Source organism: Aphelocoma coerulescens, chromosome 19 (assembly GCF_041296385.1).
Source record: "Aphelocoma coerulescens isolate FSJ_1873_10779 chromosome 19, UR_Acoe_1.0, whole genome shotgun sequence".
Classification (NCBI taxonomy): Eukaryota; Metazoa; Chordata; class Aves; order Passeriformes; family Corvidae; genus Aphelocoma; species Aphelocoma coerulescens.
In genome coordinates this window covers 9594138-9617718 of record NC_091032.1, presented here as the reverse complement: position 1 = coordinate 9617718, position 23581 = coordinate 9594138, and the positions used below count along the sequence as shown (strand labels likewise).

The 23581-nt window shown below is 51.5% G+C and overlaps 1 long non-coding RNA gene across 1 annotated transcript in view; it reads right to left on the bottom strand.

Moving 5' to 3' along the window:
* Nucleotides 1-2409: 2409 nt before the first annotated feature.
* Nucleotides 2410-23581, bottom strand: part of LOC138120631 (uncharacterized) — a 129288-nt gene continuing 108116 nt past the window's right edge. The window contains exon 3 of the long non-coding RNA XR_011155920.1: nucleotides 2410-3168. This is a non-coding gene — a long non-coding RNA (uncharacterized lncRNA). The remainder of the gene's footprint in view (nucleotides 3169-23581) is intronic.

The window sequence follows — 23581 nt, the reverse complement described above, 5'->3', positions numbered from 1 at the left end:
GAAAATTGCTAAATAAATTTTGCCAATTAAAACACCCGTCTCTCTCTGTTCTACCTGTCACGAAAGAAAGTTTCATTTATGAAATGCATTAATCGTTGGATCTCCAAAGCCCCATAAACCTGCGAGTCCTGCCTGGTGTATAATCTTCTAATCTCCTCCTCCTTAATCTGCTCACTATGGAAACCCCTGTCATTAGGAAACAAATGGCTTTGTGGGCTGCCTTATTATTTGCAAGGCAAGATGTAAAAGAGGGCGAAGCTGATCGGGGAGGACAGTATAAATTACTGTGGTGTTTACCTCGGTCATGTAAAGGAGCTAAACAGTGACTGGGGATAAAACAGCAATCCTGTTATCAGGGAAAAGTTTTAAAGCCACAGTAAGGGGGCTGTGTTTGCATCGTTATCGTGCCTGCCCCTTCCTGCCAGGGGTTTATCAGGTAAGTGACTCCAGGCGGGGATGTGTGTGTTCATTTGTTAGCACGTCTGGGTCCTGAGAGAGGTGAAGCCACAGGTAAATGAAAGTGCCCCACATCCCCACTGCTGGGGGGCACTCGGGGCACAGCACGGGGGCTGCTGGCACTGCCACCCTCCCGGCATGTCCAGAGTCCCCCAGCACTCCCTGGGATGGTGACACAGCCTGGTCCCTGTCACTTGGGTGCAGCCACCCCGAATCCCAATCGATGGCTGTGCCTGAGCTGGAACCGACACAACCAGAGCTTGTACACAGCCTCTACTACACCTCAGTGGCCAAACCTTGTCCTTCACTGGCCAAACCGTGTCCTTCACTGGCTGTCCCATGCCCAGCACACGATCCACACCTGCCCAGTATCAGTTAATACCATCGGTGTTTTGGTTGCTGTCCTCAGGTCCTCACTTTTTCCCATCACAGGGATCAGGATTTTCAGATAAAGGTGGATTAGGAAGAAATACAAACTGGGCACTGTCCGGCCTCCAAGCCAGCTAACAGGGAGGGGAGGAATGGCAATGTTGACAACAGCAGAGCAACTATGGATAAAACCCGATCTCTCCCTGAGGATGCCCCCAGGGCTCAGCACTGAGCAGGGGTTTTTTAACTTGGAGGACGAACCAAGCCTGAACGATAAAAGGTTTTATGAAATCAAGGAGGGATGCAGAGTGCAGTGGTGGAGAAGCCCTGGGCTTGGGTATGAGAGAGGGAGCTGGCTCAGGCTGAGAGGCTGTGGAGGAAGCTGGACACTGGATTTGAGGTGGGAATTGCTGAACAGCTGCTTTTTCTGGAGCCATTCCCAGCGCTGACCTTCGGCTCAGCCAGCGTGGAATCCACTGCTGCTGAAACCTCATCCACCAGCGAGCCCCGAGCAGGAGGAGACACAGGTGAGAGGGAACCAGGGAAAAAAGGAACATGAAATAAGAAGGGAATTGGAAAAGCAGGGACCCCAATTCTAAATGTGCTGACGGTGCTGTGCTGTAATTAATAAGCACCAAATCTAACAGGGATTCGTACGGCGCAGGGAAGAGCACCTCATTAATCACAGCCCAAGGTGTCAGGATGCCAAACAGGAGGAGAACCTGCCAGGCCCCGGCAGGGAGTGGAAGGGTCCTCCAGAACGAGAGCCCTCTGGAACAGGCAAGTACAAAACACAATTAAAACCCCCTGAAATATCACCGACAAGCTAAAAACCATGAACAGTTTAAAGCACAAAGTTCTGGAGGGTTTGCGCTTTCTGGTTTCGGGGCAGCCATCCTCCTGCTCCCTCTGCCCCTCTCCATCCCAGTATTTCAGGTTCTCCTTGCTCTGAGGGTGTGCTCTCACTGGCTGGGCTCATTTCCCTCCTGTACCCAACCTGGATGTCTCAGACTGCTTTGATTTCCCGTGCTGTTTGTCTGCTAGCATGGTATAGTTTAAACAACAAAAAAGGATGGTTCCTTTTTTGAGAGGAGAGGAGAATAGAGGCTCTCCAGCTATTTAACTGAGCCTTCTTTGATAGAAAACTTGAGCAGGCAATCAGCAGTGAACCCAGCATTTGCAAAATGGAAATAAATGAGAATTGTGTCTGGAAGCCCAACACCTCCCTCTCCATGCGCAGCGTCCAGACACCGTTATCCAAATCCAAGAGAATGCTGGAGTGGCCTCTCATCCCAGTCATCACCAGTGGTTACTGGGAAGCACTGGGAAGGCCATTTTGCACCCTGAGCAGCCTGGCCAACACCAACATCTCCCTGCCTGATACAAAGCTAGGCACACACAAGGAAATTCCACCCTCTCCCATCTATCCACAGCAGCACTGTAGGAATGTTTCCCTACAAATAAAGATTCATAAACCCAAGAGCAACAACAACAACAACAACATATTAATGCCTCTAGTTGTTTATTCACAGTCAATGGTTATGTTTTCCTTCAAGCAAGCCATTAAACTTGTTAGCTCCTGGTTAGACACTAATTTTCTTTCCCAAAGAAGTGGTGTGTTAGGAATTATGTTAATGAAGTATAAATCAAATCCATCCTTAAGTCAAGAGGCTGATGCCATCCAAACATATCCTGTGTTTCAACAGCAATATAATTTCATAGCTGTAATCCATCAGCAGCCAGGCTGGTCAGTTAATTCATTAGAAATAGATAATTAATGTCCACTAATAACCTGCTGCCTTGATTTCGTTGTTCTTGAGAAAGGAATAAGAGAAAAACTCCATATTTTGAGGCACTTTTAAGTGGTGTATTTTGAGGGAGGTGATTGTTGAACATTAATTTGCTCTCAATCAGCAGTGCAGGTGGAGTTATTTATCTCTTCACCTGATCATGCTGGAGAGCTGGAAGGGGAAGAGCAAACAGCAACAGGAGGCTGCTGGGAACGCAGGCTGTCGATAACTGCGCCGGGAAATGAGGAATTCCCGGGATAACGGTGACACTACTTAGATATGAATGGTGCTTCCAACGTAAAATATGGAGATAACCAAGCAACAAATAGGTCATTTCTTGCAGCACTTCCCCGGCAGAGAGTGTCTGTGCAGCAGAACACCATCTGTTTGCTGTAACCTCGGCGATTTGGGGTATTTATTGGTGCTTGCCATTGTCCCAGGACCTCTCTGGAGAGGATGGTTTGCTCTGAAGTGCTTCCTCCCTTGGAGTGTGAGAGAGATGAGAGGGCTGGTTATCAGTGGGGATGGGGCATCCATCAACTGGATGGTGGTGCTTTGGCCCGGGAAAGAGAATAGAAAAGGGAAAGAGAGAAAAGGGAAAGGGGAAAAGAAAAAAAAAATCACATCTATTGCTCCTTTGAGCTCTCCATCATCCAAAAAATGTAGCACACAGAAGGTGCCTCAGCTATACCACACTGAGAAACATCAGCCCCTGCCTGTAACTGTGCCAGGCCCTCAGCCAAGAAATGTGTTGGCATATTCAGACCTGAGAAATCCCAGGAACTGCCAGCAAAGCGATACTGGGGATGGATTTGGCTGCCTTTGCAGCCCCCGTCTGCGTGGGAAAAAAATAAAGACAAGCTCTCCCTTAAAAGCAATAATAATAAAAGGAAAGAAACTGCAAAAGAAACAAAACTTGTGCTTAAAAGCAGAAGCACATGGCAACAAGAGGATGGGATAGGCCAAATGGGCAAGGATGAATTCTAAAAGAATTTAAGCTGTAATTAAACCAAAGGGGAACGGAGAGGCACTGGGGTAAGTTCTGTTCCCAGACCTGTTTGTCCCACTGCTTTGGGAAAGCAGCCCTGCCTCCCACCTCCTCCTCATTATTATTATTTGTGCAGGGTTCTCTGCAGAGCAGCTCATAACTCACCATGTTTATGATAAAGCAGAGCAGTTGTTTTTGGAGACAGGCACTTTGGAACGGCGCGGCCCCGGAGGCTGCGCCGCGGTGAGTTCTCCCCACCATTCCCTGCCAATCCTTCCCTCCCCTTTCTCCAGAGCGCCTGAAGGAAATTTATTGCAGCAGGCGACTGCTACGGGCAAATACTAATAAAATGCTGTTTTGCTGCAATTTGTTTAATTGGCCACAGAAGAGAAGCCTTGCATGTTAGATCCAGCTCCTGACACCTCCTGCCCAGTCCGCAGATGTTCTCACCATGAAGTGCTCACATCTCCATGTTTATGGTGGGGAGCAAACAAACCCCTACCATTAAATCTTTCCTATTGCAGCAGATCTGATTTGATTTAACATGCATATTTACTGTGGCAGGCTGCTGGCAACCTCCCTGATTTATTCAGCAAAAGGTACTACTTAACATACCCTCCCCTCCTCGCCACCTTCCAGACACTCCTCCCCATCCCAGTCCCGTAACAGATCCAATGGATGGGCAGCAAGGGGGGAGGCAGACACACAGCTCTGAACCACAGGGGTCCTCTTGGAGATATTCTTCATAGCAAACACAGATTTGATGGCATCAGCTCAATTACAAGGGTCAGGACTGGGACTTTGTCCTGACTTGCTGCCTGCTCCAGGGATGAGCTCTTTGAATTTTGACCCTTGGTTTGCAGGGAACTCTGGTTATCGCAGAGGTCCCAGGGAGCCTGACCTATATTTCCGTAGTGCTTTGGGATCCCCAAGTGAACTTACTGATCAGAGCATTTTAGCAGTTATCTGTTACTGAGGAGAAAAGGACTCCCCAAAAAATGAATTCCCAGACTTTCCTGGGATGGGATTTGCACATCTCTGCAAGGGACAGTGCTAACTCAGATGCCAAAGCAGGTCATCTGCTGGCTCCATATCAATTTTTAGAAATCACAGTATGTCTTTAGTGGGTTAGAATTCAGATTTGGGGGGCAGAGATGCAGCTCGTGTTTCACCCCAGGTTCGCAGGGCAGAAGAAGATTTAAAGCAACAAAGGCAGCCACCCTGCCATCCCCAGCCTTTGTATGCTCAGGGGGTTTGTGTCAAGAAAAGGAACTTAAAACAGCAGTTTAGGAGATTTTTGGTGCTATAACTCCTCCTTTTTCCCCATGTTTCTATGGCAGGAACCGAGCCCATCTCCAGCCCCAACTGAGCACACAGTGGCCAAGCCTCCTGCACTGGGCAAGGATCCAGGTGAAAAAGGATGCTCAGGCTGAGACGTCCTAAACAGTGATTTGTACACACTGAGAATATTACAGCTCCCCATGGATTCTCCCTGATACTCATTAAGTTTGCTCTTTGCCACATATTTCAGAGATTTTAGGGGTGGGAGCTGTGAGACTCATTTGCACTGACTTACAACCCGAGCTGTGGAGTGGGGTTTGTGCTGTCACCGCTTGGGCCGTGCTGGAGGAGAGGGGAAGGGAGGGACAGGGGAGAGAGCGGCCATGGTGACAGCCCCCAGCTCTTCCTCTGCTGCTTCTTGACCATCTTGAAGGTCTTTTCCAGCCTTACCGATTCCGTGAGGATTCTATTCGTGAGCACAACGCTCATGGTTGTGTCCCTGGGATGGTGAGGGCGGAAACAAAGCAGCCCCGGTTTGAGCAGTGATGGGATGGAAGCACCTTTTAGATCGACTTCTGCAGTTCTAACTGCAGGGAGAGAAGCCACAGGCAGGGACAGAATGGCTCCTAGAAAAGCCTGGCTGGCTCTGAGGACTGGGAATGGGTGGTGACCCCTGGCAGTTCCCGACCCACTCCTGTGGTTGGTGCCAGATGGAAAACCTCTCCTTTCACAGGGAGGGGGAGAGGGGGGGGCTTATGCAACCCCAGGACCCTGGATGCTTTCCCTCCCCGGGGCTTTCCATGGGAGAACAGGGAGGGCCTGCAGCTCCAGGTGAGGGGGTCACCCTTTGGAGATGCCGTGGGAGCAGCAGGAGCACGGTCAGTCACCGCGGGCAGGGAACAACCGCACCCCGAACACCGCAGCAAAACCGAGAAGCGCAGGGTCACCAGCAAGGCCCGTTCGCACCTCGGGGGCTCCCCTCCCGTCCAGGCTGGCACTTGCCGGGGGAAGCGACAGGACGGAGCTCGCAGAGCACAAAGCCAAGGCAGGAGCTGCCCGGGGTGAGCGGCAGCCTCGGGGCAATCGCAGCCCTCGCCCCAGCCCTCGGTACACAACACCTCCTCCTGCAGGGATGATTTCCTCCCCAGCCCAAGCTGTTATCTGAAGGCAGAGAATGCCAGCCATTATCCCCGGGCCTATCGGATCAGCTGCTCCATTCTTTTATCTTCTCTTATTGAGGAGATTAAAACAGTGCCAAGCTCGGGGAAGCTCCCCGGAAGGCAGAGGTGCTGATTGCCGCGGGAGGGGGAGGCTGTGCTAATTCTCACACGATTTTTTTTTCTGGTAAAAATACACAAATGGGTCACTTTGTCATGAGTAAATAGGCAGGACATCTCCAGTGCCAGCCGGGCAGTAGCAAGCCACCACAGAGATGTGCAATGGACAGCACCTTTCCTGGGCAGTTTTTATCCAGAGGGATCCTTTTTGGAATCCAGGAGACAAAGCCTCATTGCATGGCCGGTTTTCCTTCCTCTCCTGTGACAGGGACCACGCAAGGAGGCAGAACCTGCTCCGAGCAGAGCCAGTGGCACTGAGCTCCAGTGGGCACAGCCATCGCTCTCCAGGGGTGGCAACCAGGCTGGCACAGGGCCAGGAGGGACCCCCAAGCTGGGGTGTGTGGTCCTGCTACTGCACGGGCTGGGGTCAAACACCCCACGCTGCTGCGTGTCCTCTTGCAGAGGAAAGATTCCAAAAACTTTGCAGCCTGGCTGAACTCCTCCAGACTGCTTCAGTTTAAAAAGTGGGGCAGAAAAGCTCACAAAAAGAAACTTTCAGAAATTTCCTGCCTCCAACGAGGCCACAAGTACTGGGACAGCAGGTTTAACTCAGCTGCTCCCGACTTCTGTGTGCTGTCGCCTGCCAGTCTCGGCCCCCGTCCCTCAGGTAGCTCAGAAAATGGGTTGATGGAGCTTCTCAGGCCCTGAGCAATATTTCACAGCTCTTATTCCAGTCTCTGGAGTTCACTCAATTTATACTTATTGTGTCTTGCTCCTCTCTGCACTGCTTGTGGGAACCCCAGAGATGTCACTCACTCCGAGGAATTAGTGACACTCAGCACTGGAGCAGCTTAAATTATTTGGGTTTATTTTATGCAAACAGAGGCTACTGGGAGTGCAGGCAGCAGGATGGAGCAGCACAAGGGATCCTGCCTGCAGTCCTGCCTGTTCGGGAGATCGATGCCCAGGGAATACCTAGAGGGGATCAACAGGCCTGGAGAGGGACTTTGGACAAGGGCACAGAGTGACAAGACAAGGGAGGATGGCTTCAAACTGACAAAAAGGTTTCGGTTGGATATTAGGAATGAATTCTTTGTGAGGGTGCTGAGGCCCTGGCACAGAGAAGCTGTGGCTGCCCCATCCCTGGAAGTATCCCAGGCCAGGTTGGACGGGGCTTGGAGCAGCCTGGGATAGTGGAAGGTGTCCCTGCCCATGGCAGGGGGATGGAATGGGATGAGTTTTAAGGTCCCTTCCAAGCCAAACCATTCTGTGGTTCTGTGACCCCTTCCCAGGGAGCTGGGACAGCGGATGGAGCATCCTGCATCTCGCCAGCCATCATTTCTTGGCACCTGTGCCCTGGGGCAGAGCTCCAGCAGAACTCGAGGCTGGGCAGGAGGCCACAGCGCCAGACGGCCCCGAGCGCCGGAGCCGCGGCACCGCCTGGAGGCACCGACTTTGCAGGGCTCAGGGGACAATTCCCAGGGCTCAGGGGACAATTCCCAGGGCTCAGGGGACAATTCCCAGGCACGGGCTCCCAGCACAGCTCCAGTGGGAGCTGGGAGTGGGTTGGGAATAGAATTCAGTGCAACTCCAGGGAGAGGAACCCTCAGCGCGGGGGCTTTGCTTGCTCCAGCTGGGGGGCTGAGATGCTGCAGGAGCCCTGAGTTTGTGGGGAGGGAGAATCCCGAGCCCCAAGCCGGGCTGGCCAGCCCCAGCTCAGGAAAAGGCCCTGTCTTCTCTCAGAGAACACGTAAGATCCCTTGCGGAGGTTTCCTGAGGTTACTCGTGTATTAAGTTAAGCTGACCAATTTACAATGCAAATGTTACACAGCTTACAAAGGGTAAATGAGTTGTATGTTGAAGGAGATAGGCTCTACCCAGACAAAAGTGGAACAGACCTGTGGCAAACTGCAATTAATGACCTGAACACATCTTCCAGAATGAAAAATTCATCGAGTCCTCTAAGGATATATAGCCCAAGCAGAAGAAATTATTCACCACCTTCTACATATCCAAAGTGTCACCAAGCCTATTTATCTGGCAAATAAAGTGCTTCCCTTCAGCCTTAATATTTCTGCTGCTGTATGGTCCAGAAGTTCTGAGATTTTTTTGAGAGCAGATTTCACAAAGAAAGTGCAGTTTTAAGGAAGCTGAGAGTGGGTTGGTTGTTGGGAGAAGGAAGATTGAGGTAAAACAAAAACTTTTAAAATCAAAGGGAAGGGTAGCAATAGGTTTCTGGAAGAAACACCACATCAGGATGGGTACCTGAATTTGAGACCCCAAGACACGCTGGCCACTGGCCAAAATCCCAACTGTGACATTGAGGGAGGCGATTCCCAGTCTGGCCACGTGCAAAGGGGAGATAAAACCTAACTGTCCCGTTAGGGGCGGCACTGGTGCTTTCATTAATGCATGTAAAGCACTTCTGTGGTCCCCAGGTGGGTTGAGAAGTGTTGTTATAAAACTGGGACTAAATCTGAGATATTCTTCTTCCTGCCTGTAACGAGAATGAGCAGAGCAACTGCCCTGCAGACCCTCTATGGTCCAAGTGATTCCGGATTTCTTTGTGGTTTACTGCCCCAGCACTTGGGGATAAGCAAAGGGAAAAACAACTATGGATGTCAGAACTCATTTCAAAGAAAAAGTTTTATTTTGCCACAAATATAAAATGTAAATTTCTGCCCTGGGTAGGCACCAGCTCTTGGGGAAGGGAGCAGAGCTGCTGCACACCACAGCCTCCTGCACAGGGAGCAGCCCAGGCAGGTGCCTGCTGCCAGACAGACATCCATCCTCCTTTTCCCATTTCCCTTTTCTGGTGTGCCTGTGACCCCAAGCAGCCCTTTCTAGCACCCAAATCCCCCGCAGTCCTTCCCAGGATCCATCCATCTCCTCCACCCCAGGCATCTCACAGGGGGTTAAGCTTCCCCAGCTCGCCTGAGCACCTTTCTCTGGCAGAGCAGAACCCGCTGCCATTTACAGACTCGCCCAAATCACTGGGGGAGTGGGATTTGGGGAATTAAGGTGAGACAGCCGTGCTGGGAAGCGGAATGCTGCCAGATCACTCCAGCTGCTGCTTCCCTCGGTAAATTGGGGTATGGACACCAGGGAACATCCCTGGCAGAGTGACCAGCCCTGGCCTGGGGGCTCCTGGGCACCGCCACCCTCTGTCCCCGGCTCAGCTCCCGGCAGCGAGCGCTGCCCTTCTGCTGCTGTTTGCTGAACAAAACCCACGCTGGAACTCCGAGCTAAACAGTTAAGCAGCACTCATCATGCCTAATTTACAAAAGAAGGGGCATATTTCAAAATATTTATTCTGCCTTTCCCAGTTGGATTGGCATAAGCATGTGGAAATCTTCGAGGAATCAAACAACTGTTAATCACCTCAAGCTATTCCGGGCTGAGTTTGCTGTGTAAGCTGCCGCCCTCTGTTTACACATAAGAAGCAATGACTCAAAGAATCCTATAGAGACGAGGTTTTTTTCCTCCTTTTTACCGATAAGGCCTGGCCAAACGGCTTAAAGGGCCCAGCTATTTAGTATTGGAGCTGCACCTTCTCGCCTCCCTCCCTGCCCTGTAATATCCACATTTGTATTCAGCTGGCGAGCACCGGGGGTCGGGAGGGGGAGGGAGAGCTCCGGGTTTCACAGCCCACCCTCCTCGCCGGGCTGGCCCCGGGGCTGCCTCAGGCTGGAGGGGCACGGATGCCCCCGATGGTATTGGGTGGGCAAGGGCAGGGCTGGGCATTGCCAGTGCCTTGAGCAGCACCCCGGCCCACAAATCCCAAAGCCACAGCAAAACCACCCTCCAAAAGGCACCAGGAGTGAGATTTCCAGACCCAGGGGAAGAAGCAGCATCTCGGTGGTGTGGCTTGGACCTGCTGCCCTTTCTTGCTTTTCAGGGCGCTGTCACCCACCTCGGCCCCCCTCCAGCTCTGCTGACCCCAAACCCTGCAGCTCCACCCCAAAAATGAGCCTTGCCCCCATAAGACCAGTCCCACACTCAGCCTGAGGACAACAAACCCAGCATCCACAAACCCAGCACCCACCACGCTCAGGGCTTTTGCCATTACCCCAAGCTCCAGGCTCTCCAGAAGAAAAGCAAACCCACCAGTGCCCCTCTCCCCTTCCCTTTCATGCTCCTGCCGAGCATGCGCCGGGCTCTCCCTCACGCCATGGCACTGGAGCTGAATGCTGATGAGAAATTCTTGGTCCAACCCCAGGCACTCATTTTCAAGTAATTAACTTGGCACCACCACAGCACACGGCAGATCTGACTTTCCCGACCAGGAGATAACTGAATTAAAAGGCCAGGTGTGGGATTATTTATGGCCAAACTTGCTTCTTCCCCACCACCAGTTTTAAGTCAGGAATGATAATTTTATCTGGACTTTCTGTCTTCCTACCCAGCCTGGAGGCTGACAGGTTTCTTTGTGGGGGAGCACAGCACAGGGGCAGCTGCAGTGGGGAGCAGCACTGGGATGCTGGAGGATCCCAAGGATGTCCCACGCCTGAGTTGTCCCCTCTCCCCACTGGAAGGGCAGTTTGGGGGGCACCTGAGGATTTTTTACCATTCCTACTGCTTGGACATACTGTACATGCCATCACCTTTTATCAGTATATCTTATTCCTGAAGTCATGTGGAATGAGTGAAATTCCTGCCTCTCCCCAAAGCTGGCAGCTCAGCTGGAGTCAGAGCTCCCCAAATCCCCCACTACTGTCGTCCTTCCTTCTCCCAGATAAACCCTGACGTGGAGCTGCAGAGAGCTGTGAGGAGGGGGAAAGGAAGATGGTTTGGGGGACAAGGAGGATGCAGAACCAGGACCTGGCTGCTCCCTCCACAAGCCATGCAAAGGCTGCTGCCCCTTGGGCCAGGCTGACTGCAAACCCCAGGGGTTTCTGTACAAAAATCCAGGCCCAAAAGGATGGAACAAAAAGATGTGACAGATGTGGACCTCCTGCCACGACCCACCACTGTCCCATGGCTCCCAGCACAAGCACTGGGCTGAGTGGGAGGAGAACTGGAGGAGGCCATCCCTGCTCCCAGCAGAGAGCAGAGCTGTGGAGGGAAGGCTGCCGAGTGCTGACATACGAGGATAATGAGTGTTGACATATGAAGATACAGCCAAACTGAAAGCTACATCCTATTTAGCTTTTAATTTGGATGCTCATAGAGTGAATTCTGAAGCTCTGTTTCATCACAGCCCTTAAAATGGATCTGACTTACAGGAAACAAGCTGATGTGAAGCTGCATTACTGATAAACCCGACTTGAACACAGCACCCGCTTCCCTGGACAGCCGCCCTGTGAGATCCCACACTGGGCAGGAGAGCTCTGCCCCCAGGAAAGGCATCCTGCTTTGGGAACCACACTCCCTTTTCCCATGGGAAGCCTTGTCTAAGCCACACAGGTCGGGGTGAGATCTGGAAAACAGAGGGACATGCTGCTGCACCTGCCAGAGCCCATCCCAGCATCCCTGCAGGAGCCACCCAGCACAGAAACCCCAGTGTCAAACCTCCTCTGGGCCAGCACCGGCTTGGGAACTTTCTGAGCATCCCTCTGAGCGGAGAGGCCAGGGCAGAGGGGAGCTGCTGTCCCTGCCTGGTGCCCCCTGCTCTCCTGACCTGCCCCAGAGTTTCCTCTCCCACTTTTCCGCTGGCCAACCTTCCAGGCACTGAACCAAACCGGGGAAGGGCAGCTAAAGGTTTGCTACCTGCAGCTCCTGCAAATCGCATCCCAGATTCCCCCCGGGGCAGAAACATCCGCCAGAAGAACACAACAACAAGGACAACAATCACACGTTACTATTTTCATCTCTGCCTTTGCTTTCTTCTTTTTAAAAGTAATTCATGACTCGCAGCGCCGAAGAGGCCCCTGTGATCCCCGGGTAATGGCCTGCCCTCTATGCAGAGTGGAATAGAGTTAGAATGAACGCTCCAGAAACCCTGACAGCCCGTTTAACAAGGTGTCTAACATCCCATTTCCTCTGCACTTCCTCTCTCCTTAATCCTTTTATGCGAAACTCACTCAGGAGTAAGCACGTGTGAAATTGAGGACTCTCTAATACACATTGCTCGACACAGGCTCACTGAAATGGAGTGTCTCAGCCTTGTTCCGTCAAACAGTGCCAAGAGGAAGCCGACGTTAATCAAAGAGTCTTTTCCATGTGTCCAGGGCCTTGTGCACCCGCAGAGCAAATAAACAGCTCTCCGCTGCCACCGCTCTCCCAACACTGCCATCTTCCCAAAGCTCCGCACTCGACAGGCGGCTCAGAGCAGCCGGAGAGGTGGAAACGGAGCGGGGCGAAGGGCAGGGCACACCCAGCTCCCAACAGCTCGGGCAGGGGGTGAGGGGGCAGCAGGTTGTGGTTTTGAAATAACATCTGCGGGCAGCACAAAGCAGCTCCCCAGGCTGCCGAGTCCTGGAGCTGCTGGGCATCCGCAGCTCCAGGAGATCCTGCAGCTTCCCAGGGCAGGAGCAGCAACCTGGGTTGGATGCAGGGACAAAACGCAGCTTGGGAGAATAATAGAGAGGACAGGGTTGAGCTTAGAGCAGCTCAGGTCTCCCCAAACTTGGACTAAAGCTGCTGTAAGGATTATTCTGTGAGTTCTGACCTCCAAGCAGCCTGGCTGCAAGGTTTGATGGCACCAGTGCTGTGATCATTTTGTGATTCTATGATAAATTCATCATAATCAGCCCCATTCTGCAGTAGAAAAGCACAGTTATACACAGCAACTTGGATTCCTCAACAGAAAGTCTTTTCTTTACTAGAGCAGGGAAAGAACACCAGAAAGGAAACTGAAAGCCCTCCTGATAAATTCCCAGGAAATGCTTCCAGTAGTTTTGTGCATTTTTTTAATCCCAAACCAAATCCACCCCAGAACTGAGCAATTCACTCCCGAACACCAGGTCCAGTTGATATGAGGGGGGAAATATGCTGCAGTTGCAGGCAGACAGACCTGATCCAATGGGTCTATTATCTCCCCCCGTTACTATGATCCTGTCCTAATTAGGATCTCACACCAACCAGATACACCAGAAGTCAATGACAACTTCATTTATCCAAGGGCTTCGGTCTAGGAAAGCTGTCTGGTGTTTTTAAGTCACCATCAAGTAGGTATTGATTCGGGGAAGTCAGGAAATGATCCTTCATTTGTGTGCTTTAGCTGGAATTTGGGGTGCCTGTTGCTGCTCCTGGGGTGGCCCCAGGGTGGGAGGGCTGAGCTGGGTCAGCAGTTTGCAGGGTGAGCAGTGAAAACACCTCGTGTCCCTCTTGCTCTGCCCCACAGACTTTCTGAGGGTTAAAACTCACGGTAAATCAACAAACATTTGGATCAATAAGGGTTGCAGGGGAGTGATTTGCATCGGTGCTCTCAACCCCGTGCTGGAAGAGGAGCCCAGGAAGCGCATGATGGATGCACAATATTGGGGTGGCGTGGAGAGACAGAGAATCCCTCTAATTGCACGCTGGAATGCAGATTACAGAGCTGAAGATGATGAGCAGTGCTAAACCCAGCGCCTCCAAATAAATAAACACACAATATAAAGCCCCCAGTGACTGAGATTTCCGTGTTATCAGCACCCCGTGTAAACGATAGCGTCCCTCCGGATCAGCCCGCGGAGCGTGGGCTGGGGCGCTGCGGAGATAAGGCACTTTTAATCTGCACACATAATCAGCTGAAGGGAAAATATAAAATGCTAATAACAAATTGGAATTCAATCTAAAAGGGATGCAACAAACACCAGAACCATTTTCCCCTTCTTGCCTTTGGGGAAAATAAAAAAAGAGCAAACCGTGCCCTACTCCCGCCGCCCACCTCTGGCTGTTCCTCCCCTGATTTTCCCCCCCAAAATTCTCCATCACAACACTTTAGGGGGCGAAATCTTCCCATTAGGAGCTTGGGTCCCATTCTCCCTACCCCATTCATCCAACTTTATGTTTGAAATGGATCAGTTTCCTCGTGACTGAACCCAGAGTGGATCTCCCCAGCCCTCGCTCGCTGGAACACTATAACAGGTAAGTGCTACCATACATCATCTTAAAAGGTGGCTTATCTGGAGAGGAGGTGCAGGAAATATTGTGTGAGGGACTGTCTGCATCCGAGGCACAATCCGATTCCATTTTTCCTTTTGAAATAGGGAGCAGCAAATCCGTTGCTAATGCCTGAAAAAATCACGGCACAGCCCACGGCTGCCTTGGCTCCCTTGGCCGAGGGGGCTGTGCCAGCCTGGCCCGCGGCAGGGAAGTGCCCAGGTGGAATCATCCCTAATTGTCACCACGCACCTGGCTCAGGAATGTACCCACACCACCAGCTCCCAAAGCCTTGCTGCCACGTGGGAGCTGCAGCAGTGCCCGAGGCCCGAGGCCAGGGGAGCTCCTTTCCCTATTCAAACCAGCACAATGTAAAATGGAAAGGCAATTTTTCTTCCTAAGTGTGTCGATCCCCAGGGCTGCGCCTGCACGGCTGCATTGCTGAGGCCACTCACATCCCTGGGATGCTGGGCTGGGAGGCTCCGTATGGATCTGTGCCTGGGGCTGCTCTGATTCTCTGCTGTGACCTTTGGGATCGGGTCAGGTTTGGGTGCTCACCCCTCACCAGAGGCCTGGCCCTTCCTCCTGCACAGGACAGTCAAACCACCCATTGCTGGAGCCTCAGGAAACATTTCTGAGCAGAACTGAAAGAGAGCCCAAATATTTTACTCCATTTCTGCGTATCCCCCCTCCACCTAAAGCAAACAACACCTAAAGCAAGTGTCCTTCTGTCAGACCCCAGCACAGCCATGACCCCACACAGCCCCATCACTGCATTCTAGTGACCAGTGGTCCCTGTGAGCTGTGTTACCGTCTGTCCTGAGGTTCCAGAATCAACAACCTGCCCCAAACGATGGGTAAGACACACCTGTGGGTGTTTGATTCCCTTTGCTGTGCTATGGTGACAGTGCTGTACCCTGGAACTACTCTTTCCACATCCATGATACCACACTGCCCAGCCCAGCTCCTGATTCGCAGCTCCTGGGAATCATTTAAGGCTCCTTCTTCCACATCCCCAGAAAGCCAGGGCTTCATGGCACTACAGAAAATCCAGCATCAGTGCAGAGATTTGGGGTTAAGCCACGGGCTGCTGCAGCCTGTGTAAGCCCCAGTGACAGTGTATTTATTCCCTCCCCACGCCGGCGCTCAGACAGGGCAGATTTCCTATTACACACACGCACACACGCGGCCAAATCCTGTGTATTGGGCAGGGAGATTATTGAACAAAAGTAAGTGATAAAAGCACGGGCCAAAAAGATGTGTTATAGTGTTTTCCTTTGAGGCAAAGACAAAGAAGACACTTTGCTGTTTGTTGTGCCAGAGAATCATCTCTGATTGTTTGTGTCACGGTGGCAGATAAGTGCAAAGGAGATAGATGTTCTGTCTCCCAGGCACAGTTCTCATCTGTATAGTATAAATTTATGCCTGCTGGTTGCAAGGCTCATGATTCAGAGCCGGTGTGTGACTGTGATCTGAGCAGAGGAAGGCACTGCCTTCATGCCTGACGTCGATCTGCTTCACTGGCGCTGTCACTCAGCCCCTGGGCAATGTCCCCTCGCATTAGTGTCACCTGCTCCCTGCGTGGGCTCCCGGCCTGCACCCAGGGCTGTCCCACCCTGCTTCAGCCAAGCTCAGCCCACCAGGCTCTGGCAATGGCTCTGCTCGTTGAGGAACCACGTTTTCCCTTCTTTCCTGCAGTTTGGGATTCCTTAATCTTCCCATTCCCAAACCCAAAGCAATTTCCCTGCACAAACCAAGCATGGGGGATGGAAAGGAGGGAAATGGCTTGGGAGGCAGCTCTGAAATCCCATTCCCTCCTTCCCACAGCTCTTGGCCACTGCTTTGGTTCCAGAGGAGTGAGCTGAGAACAGCAGTGCTGCCCAGGCTGGATTTCAGAAGTCACATCTAATAGCTGCCTTTTTGGGTTTTAAGTGCTCACTGGGGCACTACCAAGGTAAAGATATAATCAAACTAACAATGTTCAAACTGAGCTGGAAGAGCATCTTGGCCTCGGCATTCACTCCTCATCCAACCCCAACGCACAGCACCTTACAGGCTGTGCTGGAGGCTGCCAAAACCAGCCCTGCAAGGGTTAATGGGGCAGCAGGGAGCTCCCTTATGTGGCAGCACAGAACTGGAGCTGACACTTATCCACGCACGCACAATTAGCAAGGGCCAGATTTGAGCCCAGATCTCGCCTATCCTTTTCAATTCCATCTCTGGGCTTTGCCTCATGGTGTGAAGGGAACTGGATCTTTGCTGCTCCTCAGTGCCCTTCTCTTCCCTCACAGCAGCAGGGTGATGGATCCTGTTCCTGTTCCTGCTGCTCCTCTGGGACACAGCTGACACCACGCCTTCCCTCTCCTCCTGCTCAGTCCCGGTCACTTCACAGAGTCACAGAATTGTTTAGGCTGCAAAAGACCTCCAAGACCATCGAGTCCAACCCATGGCCAATCCCCACCTTGTCACCCAGAGCAGAGCACTGAGGGTCACTGTCCACTCTGGTGCCACCACAGAGCTGATGGGGTCCTGCTCAAGGACAGGGGACTGCCAGCCACAAATGGTGTGGTTGGAGCCGAGTCAGAGACAGGCAGGAAACGCTGACTGAAGATGTTTTGGAAGCAAATTCTTTCAAAGCAACAGCATCAGCGAGACCTTCACGCACTTTCCCCACCAAGCCAGGCTTCTGAGAGTCCTTCCCACACAGAGGCTGGGTGTGCTCTCAGGTGTGAAGAAGATAAAAGAATCTCTGAGCCCTGCTCCTGCCTTATCCTCCAGAGCTGAGAGTTTGTTTATTTGGGTCTGCAAACAACCCCAATTTCCCCCAACTCCTGATTGCTTAATTTCATGCCCCTCTGACACAAGGCCAGTATCTCAGCCCATCTCCTCACGCCCCTTCCTGCAGCAATCACTCACACATCCAGCTCCCTCCCCTCCTCACCATCTTGGAGCGACCAGCTCCAAGGGGATCCTGGAGGAAATTAGCTTTGCTCCCATTACTGGACAATCTGGAAGGCTGAGAGAAATGAGGGCTAAGCCCAGAGGTTTAATTTCCCCTTGTGATGATCAAGGGACTTTAATTTTTTTTTTTTTTCCTTTTGGTACCTCTGAAGTTGGAGGGAAAATAGCCAGAGCCAAAGACAAATGAGAAAGTTCATTGGAGGTTCCAGATTTCCCCACAAATCACCTTGGCCAGGGAAGGTTTTATTGCAGGAGTTTCTGGGTTAATCCAACACGGGAGCAGAAGTGCTACCAGCCCAAGAGGCACATTCCCTGCCGCAGTCAGTGATTACCTGCCACCCCATATTCCTGAAATCAGACCCGAACTAACCCGGCGCTCCCAGGGCACCCACATCTCCCAGGAGTTTTACTAGCAGCAGACTTGGAAAGTGAACTCACGCTCCTCGTTTTGGGTCAGTAAATGTTAGCAAAGCCTTCGGCACAACACAAGCATTCCCAGAAGAACTGGGATCCAGCAGTGGCTTTGCTACAGGGCACCCGTTGCCACCTCAGCAATGCCAACACAGAGGAGAAATCCTCCTAATTCTCATTTTCCTCAAGCAATTTGCTGCTGAACTCACAGAAGAATGGGGAGCCAGGGCAGAGCTCAACTCGTGCTCCATTTCAGCCTCTCTTGGGGTAACCTTTTCTCTAACTTTTCATTCCTGTGTTTGCTCATGTTGGTGTACGGCTGTGGCAGGGATGTGATGAATCCTGGCATCCCAGGGGTGCTGCAGTGAGATCTGGGAGAAGCCCAGGAAATTCCTCAAGCCACAATATATTACATGGGGAACACACAACCCTGCATTTGCCAAGTCCCCACAGAGCAGCAAAATAACAAAAATAATGCTCTTTAGCAGGACCCCAATTACAATTTGTAGTTTTACTGGCTGTGCACTGAATTCAGTTCCCAACTCAGACAATGGGGATTGGGAGCCTTTGGAAGCCCAAATCAGACTTGAGCATGCTGGTGGTGCTGGCAAATCTGTGCTGGGCAAACCTAACTCTGGTGGGTGGGCATCTGGGAGAGCAGAGGCCAAGGAAATTGCCAGCAAATGCCTGCCCTTGGATGCCAGACACGACTTCTTGGGGAACTTTGCACCTCTTACCCTGACACTGAGTTCCTTGGAAAGGAGGGGTTGGCTCCTGTGGCGTGCACATTGTCTTAGAAGATTGATTTTCCACCTGTAAAAGTGATCTACATTCTCCTTCCTCTCCTGGATGCCTTAGTCAAAAGAGAAAATGGATCTTTTAAAGATACATGTATCCATCACTATTATTTACATCCTAATATGCGTACGCAGCTCTGCTCCAACAAGGGAAATGTAAATCAGATGGACATCGTTCCCTGAATGCCCTAAAGAGCTCCATCCCCCCCAAATTAGAATAGAAAATGCTCTTTTAAAATGCACCTTTAATATGTAAAAGCTGCTGCATCCTGACTCTAAATAAACCAAACTTGAGCTACATGCCAAATATCTTAGATAAAGGACAGGTGAGATGGTAGTATCTGGCCAAGGAATCGGTCCTAAACAGCTATTTATATTAATGCAAAGAAGGTACAATGTTCTTCCTCTTGATATATGCTGCAGTGGGATATAGTTTTGTCCCACTAGTGAGAATAAAAACGTACAGTTCATGATAGGCAAAGTCACATGTGTGAGATAAAAAGCTCCAACTATAATATATGTCTTCACCGTGTATTCTCTTCAGGATTTTCTTTAGATCTTGGGATGACAACAAGAAAACACTTACTCAAGGTTAGACACTGCTCTCTGGGCTTTTTAATAACCATTCCCTCTATCCTGGGGGATTGCGTCTGTGAAATAAGGCAAACTCTGCTCCAGCGCCTGGACGTGCAGAGGCACGGCAGAATCCTTCTGTGTGCCTTTGTTTCTGCTTGGCTGTGCATGCCAATGAACTGTGCCGGGGCTGGGCTGATGAACTGCCCATCCCTGGAAGCTTTCCCGAGAGCAGGAGCAGAGCTCTGGCCGGGCAGAGACTGCCTGCCCCTGGGGTTCACTGACAGCCCCGCCAAACTTTGAACACGACCGTAAAAGCCAGCGGGTGCACCGCTCGTACCTCTTCAAAGGAGACCGCTGCCCACAGTGAGGCAAAAAGATTCGGTTTTAAGGCAAATGCCTCGTGTAGAGCGGCCGGGGAGGACGGGCTGGGCCAGCCAGGCTGATCTCAGCGAGCACGGGGCTGTCCCCGCAGGCTGCCGATAAATGCGCCGTGTCCCACGCTCAGCCCGGCTGCAGATGCGATCTGCCCGTGCCCTGCGCGGCGGGGACCGCGCTCCCGGCCCGCCGATAGCATCTCCCGCTGGAACCGGCAGAGATAACGCGGAGCAGCCGCGCAGGAGGAGCACAGCCCTCCTCCTCCACCTCCTCCACCTCCTCCTCCTTCTCCCGTCACTGCCGGCAATGGGACTGGGGGGCTGGCAGGAGCAGGGAGCACCGTGGATGGAGCCTGGGGCAGCCGAGCACGGCGCTGCATCGCTCCCATCTATCCAGGGCTTTGTGCCATGCAAATCCGAAGGGTGCGCACACCAGGCATAAAGCCAGGAGCCGGTCTTAGCTCAAAGCCTGTGTCACAGCCACGGGACTGGGCCCTCAGCCTGGCTTTTGGGGCTTTTTCCACTGGCTTTTTCCACTGGCCCTTCACACATTCTGCCTTTTTCATTCAGTAAATTCACGGGGACACGGAAGACATTTGATGTAGGAAGCTGAAATTTTCGCACGTGGCGCGGTGCAGCTCCCAAGGCAGCAGGCAGAAACAAGCCCACCTGCAGAGCACACTGCTCCCCCTCCTCCAGGCGGGGCACGAGGTGCTGGGAGCAGCTGAGGGAAGAACTTGTTCCTCCCTGCCCCAGCTGGAGGCTGCAAACCCCCCAGAGTCAGAATTTCACTGAAATGCAGACTGATTTTAAAAGGGGAGCTACTGGGCTCCCTTCTTCCTGCACTTCGGGTATCCTTTAAGCATCACCTTATTCCTGACTATCCTGGTGCTCCACGCTTCAAACACTTCCACTTTTCTCTCTCTTGCTGACAACTAACAGACCCACGTCTGTGCCCTCTGTCCAGCTGCTGCTTCACACCACAAGGCACACTGTTATAATATGCTCGGCTTGATATTTCTTCCAGCCCCAAAACAAAGCTTAATCAGGCAGTGAAAGCAGTGGTGAAGATGAAGGATTCTGGGGATGGTTTCCCTTCTGGGTTGCTGCTTTTTGACACATCCCCTGGTCCAGCAGTAACATGTTCTCCACTTTGCATTAAGAAGGACATTAGCACGGAGGTTTTGTTGCCACCCCAAGGGAAGCGCAGCACCAGGAGGCCTGAAAGGACAAAGGACAGTGCAGGAGGCAGCCAGGAGTCCTGGGATGGCCACAAGCTCTGGTGTCACAGCAGCTGGATGGAGACGAGCCAGAATTCACCTCATTTACTACAATCTCTGCTTATTATTATTACCACTAAACCCATTTGGTAATTGAACAGCATTAATTGGCTCCGATCCCCAGTGCTCGGGGGAACCAGCAAGCGTGGTGAGCAAGGCTTGGAAAGCAACACCCGCCCGGAGACTGCCGGAATTCCCGGGATGCAGCACCGGGACAGGCCCACAGCTGGAAAGGAGGGAGAGCTCCACGCTGCTGGGCATCGACTCCTACTGCCCACAGACTGATGCAATAAACCCCAAATCGGTTAAAACACTCAGCAGTCCCCGTGTACCCACCACAGCACGGTCCCGCTACGAGAACACGTGTCCAGGTATTATCCTGGTGACCCCTTAGCTGTGAACGAGCCAGGATATTTTGGAAGGAAAAACAATTTGCTTCCACTATTTACTTCTTTCTGCCGCTCTTGACCCCGCGAGCGCACAAAACGTCTGCCCGCGCCTCCGCTGCCAAAGAGACACTCTCATCAAGGAGGAGTAAATCACAGTAACAGGGAAATAAACCTTCCCCCGAAATGATTCCCGGTTATTTATTTATTTATCTGCCTTTTCGCACCAGTCTGCATAGAAGTGCATAAATTGCGGTGCCGGCTGGCGGCTGCTGAGCAGCCCGGGCTCCGGGCGAGCATCCCCGCTCCGCTCCGCTCCTTCCCTGCTCCCGGCGCCGGCGGGGCGGGCGCGGGGCGGCCGAGGCCGTTTCCCTTTAAATCTAACTCAGGTAATGAAAACGCACAAGAAAATAGTGCGGGTGCATCTGGGAGCAGTAGAAAACAGTTAGATCTTCATAGAGCCATAAAGAAGTAAACAGTAGGCTGCTATGAAGATCTATGGGACCCCGCAGTGCCATTGTCTTCAAAAGGAATTAAAAACAAATTGCTGAGGGCCAGCACATAATTTAGAGACTCACGGCAATTTTATGACTTGCTAATGTTCCTAATTACATGCCCGTGAAAGGCTTAATTAATTGGGGGATGTAGCAAAAAGTGGAGCCTGTGTTTGTTATCATGGTTCCACTGCATTGATTTTAGTGCCTATGGAGAATTTAGGGCCTCTTTATTTGCACAAAGAAAATGCAAGTCTCTCGAAAAAATGCACATTAAGATCAACCCCTCGCTGCTATCTAATATACTTTCCTCTACTTAACCAAAGTGCTTGTAATCATATTTTGTAAATGTTGGTGCCGTTAATTGCATTGTGAGAGAAAATAGGTTCCGCTCGACTGGTTGTGGAGAATTTTATAAAGTTCTTTTCCTGCTCCCAGTTCTGAGGACTCAGAGAGAAACTCATCAGAAGTTGCTGTGGTGGGCAGGGAGTGCTGAGGCTCTGCTGCTCCCCACATGTGGCTGGGCCGGTGGGTCCTGGGGCAGATCCTGCACCCACTCAGGTTTTCCTGAGTCATCCCCTGCCCACTGGGCATCCCCGTGACTCCTGACCCACAGCCTCTTCCCCAAAGGAAAACAGGACAAATCCAGCTGAACATTTCTGCTAAGTTGTCTGAATCCAAATTTCGATTGCATTAAAAATCACAAACAACAAATTTTTGTCTCTGATATTTTAGCTGAAGGCAAAATCTCACAAGCCAACCAGCTCTCCCGAGGAGCCACCAAAGCACCAGCAGCAAACTGCAGAGACAAGTCCAGCTCCGACATGTGCAGGCAGGGGGCAGGGGGAAGGTCAGGCAAAGAAAGATTTGGAGCAGCAGTTTTGGTTGGAACGATGCTCCTTAACAATCAATAACTAAATATCCAGGGATGCAGCCTGGGCAGCCCCTTGCTGCTTCCTCCTTCCCTCACCTGCACTTCCTTGCAGCAACATTGCAACAAGGAGGAGGGAAAAAAGAAAAAAAGCAAAGCCAAGTTTGTGTGTTGCTCTTGAGAAAAGCAGACGTCTCTCGAAATATAGTTGGTGCTTTGACGATAAGACCTTTGACAGGAACATGAATGACATGAATACTTTGATCTCTAGTCTCAGAAGCTTCAACAGCAATTATGAGTCAAGAGGGGTGAATATGGGCAGCAGCTAAAGCAATGCCCCGGAGGGTGCTGATGCAGTAATTAGAGACGAACCCCGAGCATCTCTGCCTGCACCGTGCCGGCAAACCAGGGAGGAGGTGGGCCAGGGGGAAGCTTCATGAAAAAACAACTCTTACTCTTCTGAGAGACATAAAATCGACAAGACTTTATACATTTCAAAGCAAAGATCTTCAAAGACAGGTAAAATGCTAATTCTGCTAATGTAGGTTTTTATGTATATGCTCTGAAAAGGTAAAGCAAATTAATCACCAGCTTTACCCCCTAATATATATCTGTGTTACAAATATATTACAGCATGTCAGATCTGAGGAGATATATCTGAACAGCGGTGGTTAAAAGAGCATTTCCCTTTTCATGCTCTAATACAGTTATTTTGATCTTTCAGTCTTCATATTTTTTGTTCTCATCAAAGGAATGATGGTGCCAGAGATTAGGGTGTTATTTATTTCCCTCTCACTGTCCTACCCATGTTAATCACTTCAAGTGTCAACAGCTGCAGCAGCAGCAGTGCCCGTGCGAGGGGCCACACTGCCTGTGCTGCCTGCACCTCCTGCCCAGCCACACCAGGATCCCTTGGGGTCACCTCCAAAAACCCCCTGACCTCCAAAATGATGGAAATGCCGTGCAAACAGAGGGCAGGGAGGGAGCAGAGGGATGTTGGGGACACACAGCCCTATCCCCAACAGCAGCAGTGCCCAGCTCAGCCTTCTGCATCCCTGAGATGGTTGTGGAACACATCAGGGGAAGGAAATGCTGATGGAGTGGCAGAGTGGTGTTAGGCACCGCCAGAAATCCCCGTTCTAAATCACACACAGCTTGGACACCGGGGAAACGGAGGGGACAAACAGGGAAGGAGGCAGAGGGACAGGAGATGGTGGCCAAGGAGTGCACATGACACTGCCC